Here is a 12377-nt window from a genome sequence, read left to right as displayed (position 1 = left end):
GTGTGCATTAACTCAAAACTAAATGGCGTGTGGGTCTTGTCATGGTGCTTGTTGAGTGCAGGAAAATGACAGATTACCATTTGCCATCCACCCTTGCTGATGTTTTACCATCTATAAATGGCGTGCGTGCATGCTCTTCCATGGCTTACGGCCATACCACCCTGAATACGCCCGATCTCGTCCGATCTCGGAAGCTAAGCAGGGTCGGGCCGGGTCAGTACTTGGATGGGAGACCGCCTGGGAATACCCGGTGCTGTAAGCTTTTTATTCTCACCTTTCATCAGCAGAGGGCGCTGCTCCTCCTTTACTGGAGCCAGCTCCTTGGAAAACAGCACCAGTGGACAAACTCTCTTTTTTTTTTTTTTTTTTCCTTTTTTGTTTTTTTTAATTTCTCAATGAGTATGTGTGCATTAACTCAAAACTAAATGGCGTGTGGGTCTTGTCATGGTGCTTGTTGAGTGCAGGAAAATGACAGATTACCATTTGCCATCCACCCTTGCTGATGTTTTACCATCTATAAATGGCGTGCGTGCATGCTCTTCCATGGCTTACGGCCATACCACCCTGAATACGCCCGATCTCGTCTGATCTCGGAAGCTAAGCAGGGTCGGGCCGGGTCAGTACTTGGATGGGAGACCGCCTGGGAATACCCGGTGCTGTAAGCTTTTTATTCTCACCTTTCATCAGCAGAGGGCGCTGCTCCTCCTTTACTGGAGCCAGCTCCTTGGAAAACAGCACCAGTGGACAAACTCTCTTTTTTTTTTTTTTTAATTTGTCAGTGAGTATATGTGCATTAACTGAAAACTAAATGGCGTGTGGGTCTTGTCATGGCGCTTGTTGAGTGCAGGAAAATGACAGATTACCATTTGCCATCCACCCTTGCTGATGTTTTACCATCTATAAATGGCGTGCGTGCATGCTCTTCCATGGCTTACGGCCATACCACCCTGAATACGCCCGATCTCGTCCGATCTCGGAAGCTAAGCAGGGTCGGGCCGGGTCAGTACTTGGATGGGAGACCGCCTGGGAATACCCGGTGCTGTAAGCTTTTTATTCTCACCTTTCATCAGCAGAGGGCGCTGCTCCTCCTTTACTGGAGCCAGCTCCTTGGAAAACAGTACCAGTGGACAAACTCTCCTTTTTTTCCCTTTTTTTTCCTTTTTTGTTTTTTTTAATTTCTCAATGAGTATGTGTGCATTAACTCAAAACTAAATGGCGTGTGGGTCTTGTCATGGTGCTTGTTGAGTGCAGGAAAATGACAGATTACCATTTGCCATCCACCCTTGCTGATGTTTTACCATCTATAAATGGCGTGCGTGCATGCTCTTCCATGGCTTACGGCCATACCACCCTGAATACGCCCGATCTCGTCTGATCTCGGAAGCTAAGCAGGGTCGGGCCGGGTCAGTACTTGGATGGGAGACCGCCTGGGAATACCCGGTGCTGTAAGCTTTTTATTCTCACCTTTCATCAGCAGAGGGCGCTGCTCCTCCTTTACTGGAGCCAGCTCCTTGGAAAACAGCACCAGTGGACAAACTCTCTTTTTTTTTTTTTTTTAATTTGTCAGTGAGTATATGTGCATTAACTGAAAACTAAATGGCGTGTGGGTCTTGTCATGGCGCTTGTTGAGTGCAGGAAAATGACAGATTACCATTTGCCATCCACCCTTGCTGATGTTTTACCATCTATAAATGGCGTGCGTGCATGCTCTTCCATGGCTTACGGCCATACCACCCTGAATACGCCCGATCTCGTCCGATCTCGGAAGCTAAGCAGGGTCGGGCCGGGTCAGTACTTGGATGGGAGACCGTCTGGGAATACCCGGTGCTGTAAGCTTTTTATTCTCACCTTTCATCAGCAGAGGGCGCTGCTCCTCCTTTACTGGAGCCAGCTCCTTGGAAAACAGCACCAGTGGACAAACTCTCCTTTTTTTCCCTTTTTTTTCCTTTTTTGTTTTTTTTAATTTCTCAATGAGTATATGTGCATTAACTCAAAACTAAATGGCGTGTGGGTCTTGTCATGGTGCTTGTTGAGTGCAGGAAAATGACAGATTACCATTTGCCATCCACCCTTGCTGATGTTTTACCATCTATAAATGGCGTGCGTGCATGCTCTTCCATGGCTTACGGCCATACCACCCTGAATACGCCCGATCTCGTCCGATCTCGGAAGCTAAGCAGGGTCGGGCCGGGTCAGTACTTGGATGGGAGACCGCCTGGGAATACCCGGTGCTGTAAGCTTTTTATTCTCACCTTTCATCAGCAGAGGGCGCTGCTCCTCCTTTACTGGAGCCAGCTCCTTGGAAAACAGCACCAGTGGACAAACTCTCTTTTTTTTTTTGTTTTAATTTGTCAGTGAGTATATGTGCATTAACTGAAAACTAAATGGCGTGTGGGTCTTGTCATGGCGCTTGTTGAGTGCAGGAAAATGACAGATTACCATTTGCCATCCACCCTTGCTGATGTTTTACCATCTATAAATGGCGTGCGTGCATGCTCTTCCATGGCTTACGGCCATACCACCCTGAATACGCCCGATCTCGTCCGATCTCGGAAGCTAAGCAGGGTCGGGCCGGGTCAGTACTTGGATGGGAGACCGCCTGGGAATACCCGGTGCTGTAAGCTTTTTATTCTCACCTTTCATCAGCAGAGGGCGCTGCTCCTCCTTTACTGGAGCCAGCTCCTTGGAAAACAGCACCAGTGGACAAACTCTCTTTTTTTTTTTTTTTTAATTTGTCAGTGAGTATATGTGCATTAACTGAAAACTAAATGGCGTGTGGGTCTTGTCATGGCGCTTGTTGAGTGCAGGAAAATGACAGATTACCATTTGCCATCCACCCTTGCTGATGTTTTACCATCTATAAATGGCGTGCGTGCATGCTCTTCCATGGCTTACGGCCATACCACCCTGAATACGCCCGATCTCGTCCGATCTCGGAAGCTAAGCAGGGTCGGGCCGGGTCAGTACTTGGATGGGAGACCGCCTGGGAATACCCGGTGCTGTAAGCTTTTTATTCTCACCTTTCATCAGCAGAGGGCGCTGCTCCTCCTTTACTGGAGCCAGCTCCTTGGAAAACAGTACCAGTGGACAAACTCTCCTTTTTTTCCCTTTTTTTTCCTTTTTTGTTTTTTTTAATTTCTCAATGAGTATGTGTGCATTAACTCAAAACTAAATGGCGTGTGGGTCTTGTCATGGTGCTTGTTGAGTGCAGGAAAATGACAGATTACCATTTGCCATCCACCCTTGCTGATGTTTTACCATCTATAAATGGCGTGCGTGCATGCTTTTCCATGGCTTACGGCCATACCACCCTGAATACGCCCGATCTCGTCCGATCTCGGAAGCTAAGCAGGGTCGGGCCGGGTCAGTACTTGGATGGGAGACCGCCTGGGAATACCCGGTGCTGTAAGCTTTTTATTCTCACCTTTCATCAGCAGAGGGCGCTGCTCCTCCTTTACTGGAGCCAGCTCCTTGGAAAACAGCACCAGTGGACAAACTCTCTTTTTTTTTTTGTTTTAATTTGTCAGTGAGTATATGTGCATTAACTGAAAAATAAATGGCGTGTGGGTCTTGTCATGGCGCTTGTTGAGTGCAGGAAAATGACAGATTACCATTTGCCATCCACCCTTGCTGATGTTTTACCATCTATAAATGGCGTGCGTGCATGCCCTTCCATGGCTTACGGCCATACCACCCTGAATACGCCCGATCTCGTCCGATCTCGGAAGCTAAGCAGGGTCGGGCCGGGTCAGTACTTGGATGGGAGACCGCCTGGGAATACCCGGTGCTGTAAGCTTTTTATTCTCACCTTTCATCAGCAGAGGGCGCTGCTCCTCCTTTACTGGAGCCAACTCCTTGGAAAACAGCACCAGTGGACAAACTCTCCTTTTTTTCCCTTTTTTTTCCTTTTTTGTTTTTTTTTAATTTCTCAATGAGTATATGTGCATTAACTCAAAACTAAATGGCATGTGGGTCTTGTCATGGTGCTTGTTGAGTGCAGGAAAATGACAGATTACCATTTGCCATCCACCCTTGCTGCTGTTTTACCATCTATAAATGGCGTACGTGCATGCTCTTCCATTGCTTACGGCCATACCACCCTGAATACGCCCGATCTCGTCCGATCTCGGAAGCTAAGCAGGGTTGGGCCGGGTCAGTACTTGGATGGGAGACCGCCTGGGAATACCCGGTGCTGTAAGCTTTTTATTCTCACCTTTCATCAGCAAAGGGCGCTGCTCCTCCTTTACTGGAGCCAGCTCCTTGGAAAACAGCACCAGTGGACAAACTCTCTTTTTTTTTTTTTTTTAATTTGTCAGTGAGTATATGTGCATTAACTCAAAACTAAATGGCGTGTGGGTCTTGTCATGGTGCTTGTTGAGTGCAGGAAAATGACAGATTACCATTTGCCATCCACCCTTGCTGATGTTTTACCATCTATAAATGGCGTGCGTGCATGCTCTTCCATGGCTTACGGCCATACCACCCTGAATACGCCCGATCTCGTCTGATCTCGGAAGCTAAGCAGGGTCGGGCCGGGTCAGTACTTGGATGGGAGACCGCCTGGGAATAACCGGTGCTGTAAGCTTTTTATTCTCACCTTTCATCAGCAGAGGGCGCTGCTCCTCCTTTACTGGAGCCAGCTCCTTGGAAAACAGCACCAGTGGACAAACTCTCTTTTTTTTTTCTTTTTTTTTTTTTTTTAATTTGTCAGTGAGTATATGTGCATTAACTGAAAAATAAATGGCGTGTGGGTCTTGTCATGGCGCTTGTTGAGTGCAGGAAAATGACAGATTACCATTTGCCATCCACCCTTGCTGATGTTTTACCATCTATAAATGGCGTGCGTGCATGCTCTTCCATGGCTTACGGCCATACCACCCTGAATACGCCCGATCTCGTCCGATCTCGGAAGCTAAGCAGGGTCGGGCCGGGTCAGTACTTGGATGGGAGACCGCCTGGGAATACCCGGTGCTGTAAGCTTTTTATTCTCACCTTTCATCAGCAGAGGGCGCTGCTCCTCCTTTACTGGAGCCAGCTCCTTGGAAAACAGTACCAGTGGACAAACTCTCCTTTTTTTCCCTTTTTTTTCCTTTTTTGTTTTTTTTAATTTCTCAATGAGTATGTGTGCATTAACTCAAAACTAAATGGCGTGTGGGTCTTGTCATGGTGCTTGTTGAGTGCAGGAAAATGACAGATTACCATTTGCCATCCACCCTTGCTGATGTTTTACCATCTATAAATGGCGTGCGTGCATGCTCTTCCATGGCTTACGGCCATACCACCCTGAATACGCCCGATCTCGTCCGATCTCGGAAGCTAAGCAGGGTCGGGCCGGGTCAGTACTTGGATGGGAGACCGCCTGGGAATACCCGGTGCTGTAAGCTTTTTATTCTCACCTTTCATCAGCAGAGGGCGCTGCTCCTCCTTTACTGGAGCCAGCTCCTTGGAAAACAGCACCAGTGGACAAACTCTCTTTTTTTTTTTTTTTTAATTTGTCAGTGAGTATATGTGCATTAACTGAAAACTAAATGGCGTGTGGGTCTTGTCATGGCGCTTGTTGAGTGCAGGAAAATGACAGATTACCATTTGCCATCCACCCTTGCTGATGTTTTACCATCTATAAATGGCGTGCGTGCATGCTCTTCCATGGCTTACGGCCATACCACCCTGAATACGCCCGATCTCGTCCGATCTCGGAAGCTAAGCAGGGTCGGGCCGGGTCAGTACTTGGATGGGAGACCGCCTGGGAATACCCGGTGCTGTAAGCTTTTTATTCTCACCTTTCATCAGCAGAGGGCGCTGCTCCTCCTTTACTGGAGCCAGCTCCTTGGAAAACAGTACCAGTGGACAAACTCTCCTTTTTTTCCCTTTTTTTTCCTTTTTTGTTTTTTTTAATTTCTCAATGAGTATGTGTGCATTAACTCAAAACTAAATGGCGTGTGGGTCTTGTCATGGTGCTTGTTGAGTGCAGGAAAATGACAGATTACCATTTGCCATCCACCCTTGCTGATGTTTTACCATCTATAAATGGCGTGCGTGCATGCTTTTCCATGGCTTACGGCCATACCACCCTGAATACGCCCGATCTCGTCCGATCTCGGAAGCTAAGCAGGGTCGGGCTGGGTCAGTACTTGGATGGGAGACCGCCTGGGAATACCCGGTGCTGTAAGCTTTTTATTCTCACCTTTCATCAGCAGAGGGCGCTGCTCCTCCTTTACTGGAGCCAGCTCCTTGGAAAACAGCACCAGTGGACAAACTCTCTTTTTTTTTTTGTTTTAATTTGTCAGTGAGTATATGTGCATTAACTGAAAAATAAATGGCGTGTGGGTCTTGTCATGGCGCTTGTTGAGTGCAGGAAAATGACAGATTACCATTTGCCATCCACCCTTGCTGATGTTTTACCATCTATAAATGGCGTGCGTGCATGCCCTTCCATGGCTTACGGCCATACCACCCTGAATACGCCCGATCTCGTCCGATCTCGGAAGCTAAGCAGGGTCGGGCCGGGTCAGTACTTGGATGGGAGACCGCCTGGGAATACCCGGTGCTGTAAGCTTTTTATTCTCACCTTTCATCAGCAGAGGGCGCTGCTCCTCCTTTACTGGAGCCAACTCCTTGGAAAACAGCACCAGTGGACAAACTCTCCTTTTTTTCCCTTTTTTTTCCTTTTTTGTTTTTTTTTAATTTCTCAATGAGTATATGTGCATTAACTCAAAACTAAATGGCATGTGGGTCTTGTCATGGTGCTTGTTGAGTGCAGGAAAATGACAGATTACCATTTGCCATCCACCCTTGCTGATGTTTTACCATCTATAAATGGCGTGCGTGCATGCTCTTCCATGGCTTACGGCCATACCACCCTGAATACGCCCGATCTCGTCCGATCTCGGAAGCTAAGCAGGGTCGGGCCGGGTCAGTACTTGGATGGGAGACCGCCTGGGAATACCCGGTGCTGTAAGCTTTTTATTCTCACCTTTCATCAGCAGAGGGCGCTGCTCCTCCTTTACTGGAGCCAGCTCCTTGGAAAACAGCACCAGTGGACAAACTCTCTTTTTTTTTTTGTTTTAATTTGTCAGTGAGTATATGTGCATTAACTGAAAACTAAATGGCGTGTGGGTCTTGTCATGGCGCTTGTTGAGTGCAGGAAAATGACAGATTACCATTTGCCATCCACCCTTGCTGATGTTTTACCATCTATAAATGGCGTGCGTGCATGCTCTTCCATGGCTTACGGCCATACCACCCTGAATACGCCCGATCTCGTCCGATCTCGGAAACTAAGCAGGGTCGGGCCGGGTCAGTACTTGGATGGGAGACCGCCTGGGAATACCCGGTGCTGTAAGCTTTTTATTCTCACCTTTCATCAGCAGAGGGCGCTGCTCCTCCTTTACTGGAGCCAGCTCCTTGGAAAACAGCACCAGTGGACAAACTCTCTTTTTTTCCCTTTTTTTTCCTTTTTTGTTTTTTTTAATTTCTCAATGAGTATATGTGCATTAACTCAAAACTAAATGGCGTGTGGGTCTTGTCATGGTGCTTGTTGAGTGCAGGAAAATGACAGATTACCATTTGCCATCCACCCTTGCTGATGTTTTACCATCTATAAATGGCGTGCGTGCATGCTCTTCCATGGCTTACGGCCATACCACCCTGAATACGCCCGATCTCGTCCGATCTCGGAAGCTAAGCAGGGTCGGGCCGGGTCAGTACTTGGATGGGAGACCGCCTGGGAATACCCGGTGCTGTAAGCTTTTTATTCTCACCTTTCATCAGCAGAGGGCGCTGCTCCTCCTTTACTGGAGCCAGCTCCTTGGAAAACAGCACCAGTGGACAAACTCTCCTTTTTTTCCCTTTTTTTTCCTTTTTTGTTTTTTTTAATTTCTCAATGAGTATATGTGCAATAACTCAAAACTAAATGGCGTGTGGGTCTTGTCATGGTGCTTGTTGAGTGCAGGAAAATGACAGATTACCATTTGCCATCCACCCTTGCTGATGTTTTACCATCTATAAATGGCGTGCGTGCATGCTCTTCCATGGCTTACGGCCATACCACCCTGAATACGCCCGATCTCGTCCGATCTCGGAAGCTAAGCAGGGTCGGGCCGGGTCAGTACTTGGATGGGAGACCGCCTGGGAATACCCGGTGCTGTAAGCTTTTTATTCTCACCTTTCATCAGCAGAGGGCGCTGCTCCTCCTTTACTGGAGCCAGCTCCTTGGAAAACAGCACCAGTGGACAAACTCTCTTTTTTTTTTTGTTTTAATTTGTCAGTGAGTATATGTGCATTAACTGAAAACTAAATGGCGTGTGGGTCTTGTCATGGCGCTTGTTGAGTGCAGGAAAATGACAGATTACCATTTGCCATCCACCCTTGCTGATGTTTTACCATCTATAAATGGCGTGCGTGCATGCTCTTCCATGGCTTACGGCCATACCACCCTGAATACGCCCGATCTCGTCCGATCTCGGAAGCTAAGCAGGGTCGGGCCGGGTCAGTACTTGGATGGGAGACCGCCTGGGAATACCCGGTGCTGTAAGCTTTTTATTCTCACCTTTCATCAGCAGAGGGCGCTGCTCCTCCTTTACTGGAGCCAGCTCCTTGGAAAACAGCACCAGTGGACAAACTCTCCTTTAATTCCCTTTTTTTTCCTTTTTTGTTTTTTTTTAATTTCTCAATAAGTATATGTGCATTAACTGAAAACTAAATGGCGTGTGGGTCTTGTCATGGTGCTTGTTGAGTGCAGGAAAATGACAGATTACCATTTGCCATCCACCCTTGCTGATGTTTTACCATCTATAAATGGCGTGCGTGCATGCTCTTCCATGGCTTACGGCCATACCACCCTGAATACGCCCGATCTCGTCCGATCTCGGAAGCTAAGCAGGGTCGGGCCGGGTCAGTACTTGGATGGGAGACCGCCTGGGAATACCCGGTGCTGTAAGCTTTTTATTCTCACCTTTCATCAGCAGAGGGCGCTGCTCCTCCTTTACTGGAGCCAGCTCCTTGGAAAACAGCACCAGTGGACAAACTCTTTTTTTTTTTGTTTTAATTTGTCAGTGAGTATATGTGCATTAACTGAAAACTAAATGGCGTGTGGGTCTTGTCATGGCGCTTGTTGAGTGCAGGAAAATGACAGATTACCATTTGCCATCCACCCTTGCTGATGTTTTACCATCTATAAATGGCGTGCGTGCATGCTCTTCCATGGCTTACGGCCACACCACCCTGAATACGCCCGATCTCGTCCGATCTCGGAAGCTAAGCAGGGTCGGGCCGGGTCAGTACTTGGATGGGAGACCGCCTGGGAATACCCGGTGCTGTAAGCTTTTTATTCTCACCTTTCATCAGCAGAGGGCGCTGCTCCTCCTTTACTGGAGCCAGCTCCTTGGAAAACAGCACCAGTGGACAAACTCTCTTTTTTTCCCTTTTTTTTCCTTTTTTGTTTTTTTTAATTTCTCAATGAGTATATGTGCATTAACTCAAAACTAAATGGCGTGTGGGTCTTGTCATGGTGCTTGTTGAGTGCAGGAAAATGACAGATTACCATTTGCCATCCACCCTTGCTGATGTTTTACCATCTATAAATGGCGTGCGTGCATGCTCTTCCATGGCTTACGGCCATACCACCCTGAATACGCCCGATCTCGTCCGATCTCGGAAGCTAAGCAGGGTCGGGCCGGGTCAGTACTTGGATGGGAGACCGCCTGGGAATACCCGGTGCTGTAAGCTTTTTATTCTCACCTTTCATCAGCAGAGGGCGCTGCTCCTCCTTTACTGGAGCCAGCTCCTTGGAAAACAGCACCAGTGGACAAACTCTCTTTTTTTTTTTGTTTTAATTTGTCAGTGAGTATATGTGCATTAACTGAAAAATAAATGGCGTGTGGGTCTTGTCATGGCGCTTGTTGAGTGCAGGAAAATGACAGATTACCATTTGCCATCCACCCTTGCTGATGTTTTACCATCTATAAATGGCGTGCGTGCATGCCCTTCCATGGCTTACGGCCATACCACCCTGAATACGCCCGATCTCGTCTGATCTCGGAAGCTAAGCAGGGTCGGGCCGGGTCAGTACTTGGATGGGAGACCGCCTGGGAATACCCGGTGCTGTAAGCTTTTTATTCTCACCTTTCATCAGCAGAGGGCGCTGCTCCTCCTTTACTGGAGCCAACTCCTTGGAAAACAGCACCAGTGGACAAACTCTCCTTTTTTTCCCTTTTTTTTCCTTTTTTGTTTTTTTTTAATTTCTCTATGAGTATATGTGCATTAACTCAAAACTAAATGGCATGTGGGTCTTGTCATGGTGCTTGTTGAGTGCAGGAAAATGACAGATTACCATTTGCCATCCACCCTTGCTGCTGTTTTACCATCTATAAATGGCGTACGTGCATGCTCTTCCATTGCTTACGGCCATACCACCCTGAATACGCCCGATCTCGTCCGATCTCGGAAGCTAAGCAGGGTTGGGCCGGGTCAGTACTTGGATGGGAGACCGCCTGGGAATACCCGGTGCTGTAAGCTTTTTATTCTCACCTTTCATCAGCAAAGGGCGCTGCTCCTCCTTTACTGGAGCCAGCTCCTTGGAAAACAGCACCAGTGGACAAACTCTCTTTTTTTTTTTTTTAATTTGTCAGTGAGTATATGTGCATTAACTGAAAACTAAATGGCGTGTGGGTCTTGTCATGGCGCTTGTTGAGTGCAGGAAAATAACAGATTACCATTTGCCATCCACCCTTGCTGATGTTTTACCATCTATAAATGGCGTGCGTGCATGCTCTTCCATGGCTTACGGCCATACCACCCTGAATACGCCCGATCTCGTCCGATCTCGGAAGCTAAGCAGGGTCGGGCCGGGTCAGTACTTGGATGGGAGACCGCCTGGGAATACCAGGTGCTGTAAGCTTTTTATTCTCACCTTTCATCAGCAGAGGGCGCTGCTCCTCCTTTACTGGAGCCAGCTCCTTGGAAAACAGCACCAGTGGACAAACTCTCCTTTTTTTCCCTTTTTTTTTTTTTTTTTAATTTGTCAGTGAGTATATGTGCATTAACTCAAAACTAAATGGCATGTGGGTCTTGTCATGGTGCTTGTTGAGTGCAGGAAAATGACAGATTACCATTTGCCATCCACCCTTGCTGATGTTTTACCATCTATAAATGGCGTGCGTGCATGCTCTTCCATGGCTTACGGCCATACCACCCTGAATACGCCCGATCTCGTCCGATCTCGGAAGCTAAGCAGGGTCGGGCCGGGTCAGTACTTGCATGGGAGACCGCCTGGGAATACCCGGTGCTGTAAGCTTTTTATTCTCACCTTTCATCAGCAGAGGGCGCTGCTCCTCCTTTACTGGAGCCAGCTCCTTGGAAAACAGCACCAGTGGACAAACTGTCTTTTTTTTTTTCTTTTTTTTTTTTTTTTAATTTGTCAGTGAGTATATGTGCATTAACTGAAAAATAAATGGCGTGTGGGTCTTGTCATGGCGCTTGTTGAGTGCAGGAAAATGACAGATTACCATTTGCCATCCACCCTTGCTGATGTTTTACCATCTATAAATGGCGTGCGTGCATGCTCTTCCATGGCTTACGGCCATACCACCCTGAATACGCCCGATCTCGTCCGATCTCGGAAGCTAAGCAGGGTCGGGCCGGGTCAGTACTTGGATGGGAGACCGCCTGGGAATACCCGGTGCTGTAAGCTTTTTATTCTCACCTTTCATCAGCAGAGGGCGCTGCTCCTCCTTTACTGGAGCCAGCTCCTTGGAAAACAGTACCAGTGGACAAACTCTCCTTTTTTTCCCTTTTTTTTCCTTTTTTGTTTTTTTAAATTTCTCAATGAGTATGTGTGCATTAACTCAAAACTAAATGGCGTGTGGGTCTTGTCATGGTGCTTGTTGAGTGCAGGAAAATGACAGATTACCATTTGCCATCCACCCTTGCTGATGTTTTACCATCTATAAATGGCGTGCGTGCATGCTCTTCCATGGCTTACGGCCATACCACCCTGAATACGCCCGATCTCGTCTGATCTCGGAAGCTAAGCAGGGTCGGGCCGGGTCAGTACTTGGATGGGAGACCGCCTGGGAATACCCGGTGCTGTAAGCTTTTTATTCTCACCTTTCATCAGCAGAGGGCGCTGCTCCTCCTTTACTGGAGCCAGCTCCTTGGAAAACAGCACCAGTGGACAAACTCTCTTTTTTTTTTTGTTTTAATTTGTCAGTGAGTATATGTGCATTAACTGAAAACTAAATGGCGTGTGGGTCTTGTCATGGCGCTTGTTGAGTGCAGGAAAATGACAGATTACCATTTGCCATCCACCCTTGCTGATGTTTTACCATCTATAAATGGCGTGCGTGCATGCTCTTCCATGGCTTACGGCCATACCACCC

The 12377-nt window shown here is 47.6% G+C and overlaps 32 non-coding genes across 32 annotated transcripts in view; all 32 read left to right on the top strand.

Moving 5' to 3' along the window:
* Positions 1 to 143: 143 nt before the first annotated feature.
* LOC144460011 (5S ribosomal RNA) lies at positions 144 to 262 on the top strand. The gene has a single exon (XR_013488727.1). It is a non-coding gene; the product is annotated as a 5S ribosomal RNA (ribosomal RNA).
* Positions 263 to 546: 284 nt separating this feature from the next.
* On the top strand, positions 547 to 665 carry LOC144460633 (5S ribosomal RNA). Its single transcript, XR_013489351.1, has one exon. It is a non-coding gene; the product is annotated as a 5S ribosomal RNA (ribosomal RNA).
* A 264-nt stretch (positions 666 to 929) lies between these two features.
* On the top strand, positions 930 to 1048 carry LOC144460010 (5S ribosomal RNA). The gene has a single exon (XR_013488726.1). It is a non-coding gene; the product is annotated as a 5S ribosomal RNA (ribosomal RNA).
* A 285-nt stretch (positions 1049 to 1333) lies between these two features.
* On the top strand, positions 1334 to 1452 carry LOC144460632 (5S ribosomal RNA). The gene has a single exon (XR_013489350.1). It is a non-coding gene; the product is annotated as a 5S ribosomal RNA (ribosomal RNA).
* A 265-nt stretch (positions 1453 to 1717) lies between these two features.
* Positions 1718 to 1836, top strand: LOC144460696 (5S ribosomal RNA). The gene has a single exon (XR_013489415.1). It is a non-coding gene; the product is annotated as a 5S ribosomal RNA (ribosomal RNA).
* A 285-nt stretch (positions 1837 to 2121) lies between these two features.
* LOC144460009 (5S ribosomal RNA) lies at positions 2122 to 2240 on the top strand. The gene has a single exon (XR_013488725.1). It is a non-coding gene; the product is annotated as a 5S ribosomal RNA (ribosomal RNA).
* A 265-nt stretch (positions 2241 to 2505) lies between these two features.
* LOC144460008 (5S ribosomal RNA) lies at positions 2506 to 2624 on the top strand. The gene has a single exon (XR_013488724.1). It is a non-coding gene; the product is annotated as a 5S ribosomal RNA (ribosomal RNA).
* Positions 2625 to 2889: 265 nt separating this feature from the next.
* LOC144460006 (5S ribosomal RNA) lies at positions 2890 to 3008 on the top strand. The gene has a single exon (XR_013488722.1). It is a non-coding gene; the product is annotated as a 5S ribosomal RNA (ribosomal RNA).
* Positions 3009 to 3293: 285 nt separating this feature from the next.
* On the top strand, positions 3294 to 3412 carry LOC144460005 (5S ribosomal RNA). The gene has a single exon (XR_013488721.1). It is a non-coding gene; the product is annotated as a 5S ribosomal RNA (ribosomal RNA).
* A 265-nt stretch (positions 3413 to 3677) lies between these two features.
* On the top strand, positions 3678 to 3796 carry LOC144460004 (5S ribosomal RNA). The gene has a single exon (XR_013488720.1). It is a non-coding gene; the product is annotated as a 5S ribosomal RNA (ribosomal RNA).
* Positions 3797 to 4082: 286 nt separating this feature from the next.
* On the top strand, positions 4083 to 4201 carry LOC144461468 (5S ribosomal RNA). The gene has a single exon (XR_013490170.1). It is a non-coding gene; the product is annotated as a 5S ribosomal RNA (ribosomal RNA).
* Positions 4202 to 4466: 265 nt separating this feature from the next.
* Positions 4467 to 4585, top strand: LOC144461038 (5S ribosomal RNA). Its single transcript, XR_013489757.1, has one exon. It is a non-coding gene; the product is annotated as a 5S ribosomal RNA (ribosomal RNA).
* A 276-nt stretch (positions 4586 to 4861) lies between these two features.
* LOC144460003 (5S ribosomal RNA) lies at positions 4862 to 4980 on the top strand. The gene has a single exon (XR_013488719.1). It is a non-coding gene; the product is annotated as a 5S ribosomal RNA (ribosomal RNA).
* A 285-nt stretch (positions 4981 to 5265) lies between these two features.
* Positions 5266 to 5384, top strand: LOC144460002 (5S ribosomal RNA). Its single transcript, XR_013488718.1, has one exon. It is a non-coding gene; the product is annotated as a 5S ribosomal RNA (ribosomal RNA).
* Positions 5385 to 5649: 265 nt separating this feature from the next.
* Positions 5650 to 5768, top strand: LOC144460001 (5S ribosomal RNA). Its single transcript, XR_013488717.1, has one exon. It is a non-coding gene; the product is annotated as a 5S ribosomal RNA (ribosomal RNA).
* A 285-nt stretch (positions 5769 to 6053) lies between these two features.
* Positions 6054 to 6172, top strand: LOC144460770 (5S ribosomal RNA). Its single transcript, XR_013489489.1, has one exon. It is a non-coding gene; the product is annotated as a 5S ribosomal RNA (ribosomal RNA).
* Positions 6173 to 6437: 265 nt separating this feature from the next.
* On the top strand, positions 6438 to 6556 carry LOC144460000 (5S ribosomal RNA). The gene has a single exon (XR_013488716.1). It is a non-coding gene; the product is annotated as a 5S ribosomal RNA (ribosomal RNA).
* A 286-nt stretch (positions 6557 to 6842) lies between these two features.
* Positions 6843 to 6961, top strand: LOC144459999 (5S ribosomal RNA). Its single transcript, XR_013488715.1, has one exon. It is a non-coding gene; the product is annotated as a 5S ribosomal RNA (ribosomal RNA).
* Positions 6962 to 7226: 265 nt separating this feature from the next.
* Positions 7227 to 7345, top strand: LOC144461083 (5S ribosomal RNA). Its single transcript, XR_013489802.1, has one exon. It is a non-coding gene; the product is annotated as a 5S ribosomal RNA (ribosomal RNA).
* Positions 7346 to 7629: 284 nt separating this feature from the next.
* On the top strand, positions 7630 to 7748 carry LOC144459998 (5S ribosomal RNA). The gene has a single exon (XR_013488714.1). It is a non-coding gene; the product is annotated as a 5S ribosomal RNA (ribosomal RNA).
* A 285-nt stretch (positions 7749 to 8033) lies between these two features.
* LOC144459997 (5S ribosomal RNA) lies at positions 8034 to 8152 on the top strand. The gene has a single exon (XR_013488713.1). It is a non-coding gene; the product is annotated as a 5S ribosomal RNA (ribosomal RNA).
* Positions 8153 to 8417: 265 nt separating this feature from the next.
* Positions 8418 to 8536, top strand: LOC144459995 (5S ribosomal RNA). The gene has a single exon (XR_013488711.1). It is a non-coding gene; the product is annotated as a 5S ribosomal RNA (ribosomal RNA).
* A 286-nt stretch (positions 8537 to 8822) lies between these two features.
* Positions 8823 to 8941, top strand: LOC144459994 (5S ribosomal RNA). The gene has a single exon (XR_013488710.1). It is a non-coding gene; the product is annotated as a 5S ribosomal RNA (ribosomal RNA).
* A 263-nt stretch (positions 8942 to 9204) lies between these two features.
* Positions 9205 to 9323, top strand: LOC144460775 (5S ribosomal RNA). The gene has a single exon (XR_013489494.1). It is a non-coding gene; the product is annotated as a 5S ribosomal RNA (ribosomal RNA).
* A 284-nt stretch (positions 9324 to 9607) lies between these two features.
* On the top strand, positions 9608 to 9726 carry LOC144459993 (5S ribosomal RNA). The gene has a single exon (XR_013488709.1). It is a non-coding gene; the product is annotated as a 5S ribosomal RNA (ribosomal RNA).
* Positions 9727 to 9991: 265 nt separating this feature from the next.
* On the top strand, positions 9992 to 10110 carry LOC144460631 (5S ribosomal RNA). The gene has a single exon (XR_013489349.1). It is a non-coding gene; the product is annotated as a 5S ribosomal RNA (ribosomal RNA).
* A 286-nt stretch (positions 10111 to 10396) lies between these two features.
* LOC144461457 (5S ribosomal RNA) lies at positions 10397 to 10515 on the top strand. The gene has a single exon (XR_013490159.1). It is a non-coding gene; the product is annotated as a 5S ribosomal RNA (ribosomal RNA).
* Positions 10516 to 10778: 263 nt separating this feature from the next.
* Positions 10779 to 10897, top strand: LOC144461013 (5S ribosomal RNA). Its single transcript, XR_013489732.1, has one exon. It is a non-coding gene; the product is annotated as a 5S ribosomal RNA (ribosomal RNA).
* Positions 10898 to 11174: 277 nt separating this feature from the next.
* LOC144460848 (5S ribosomal RNA) lies at positions 11175 to 11293 on the top strand. The gene has a single exon (XR_013489567.1). It is a non-coding gene; the product is annotated as a 5S ribosomal RNA (ribosomal RNA).
* A 277-nt stretch (positions 11294 to 11570) lies between these two features.
* On the top strand, positions 11571 to 11689 carry LOC144459992 (5S ribosomal RNA). The gene has a single exon (XR_013488708.1). It is a non-coding gene; the product is annotated as a 5S ribosomal RNA (ribosomal RNA).
* Positions 11690 to 11974: 285 nt separating this feature from the next.
* Positions 11975 to 12093, top strand: LOC144460629 (5S ribosomal RNA). The gene has a single exon (XR_013489347.1). It is a non-coding gene; the product is annotated as a 5S ribosomal RNA (ribosomal RNA).
* A 265-nt stretch (positions 12094 to 12358) lies between these two features.
* LOC144460722 (5S ribosomal RNA) overlaps positions 12359 to 12377 on the top strand; it is a 119-nt gene continuing 100 nt past the window's right edge. Inside the window, exon 1 of the ribosomal RNA XR_013489441.1 lies at positions 12359 to 12377. This exon is cut by the window's right edge and continues 100 nt beyond it. This is a non-coding gene — a ribosomal RNA (5S ribosomal RNA).

This window comes from Epinephelus lanceolatus, chromosome 22 (assembly GCF_041903045.1).
Source record: "Epinephelus lanceolatus isolate andai-2023 chromosome 22, ASM4190304v1, whole genome shotgun sequence".
Classification (NCBI taxonomy): domain Eukaryota; kingdom Metazoa; phylum Chordata; class Actinopteri; order Perciformes; family Serranidae; genus Epinephelus; species Epinephelus lanceolatus.
Note: the sequence above shows the minus strand (reverse complement) of the source record. Positions and strands in the feature narration are given on the sequence as shown.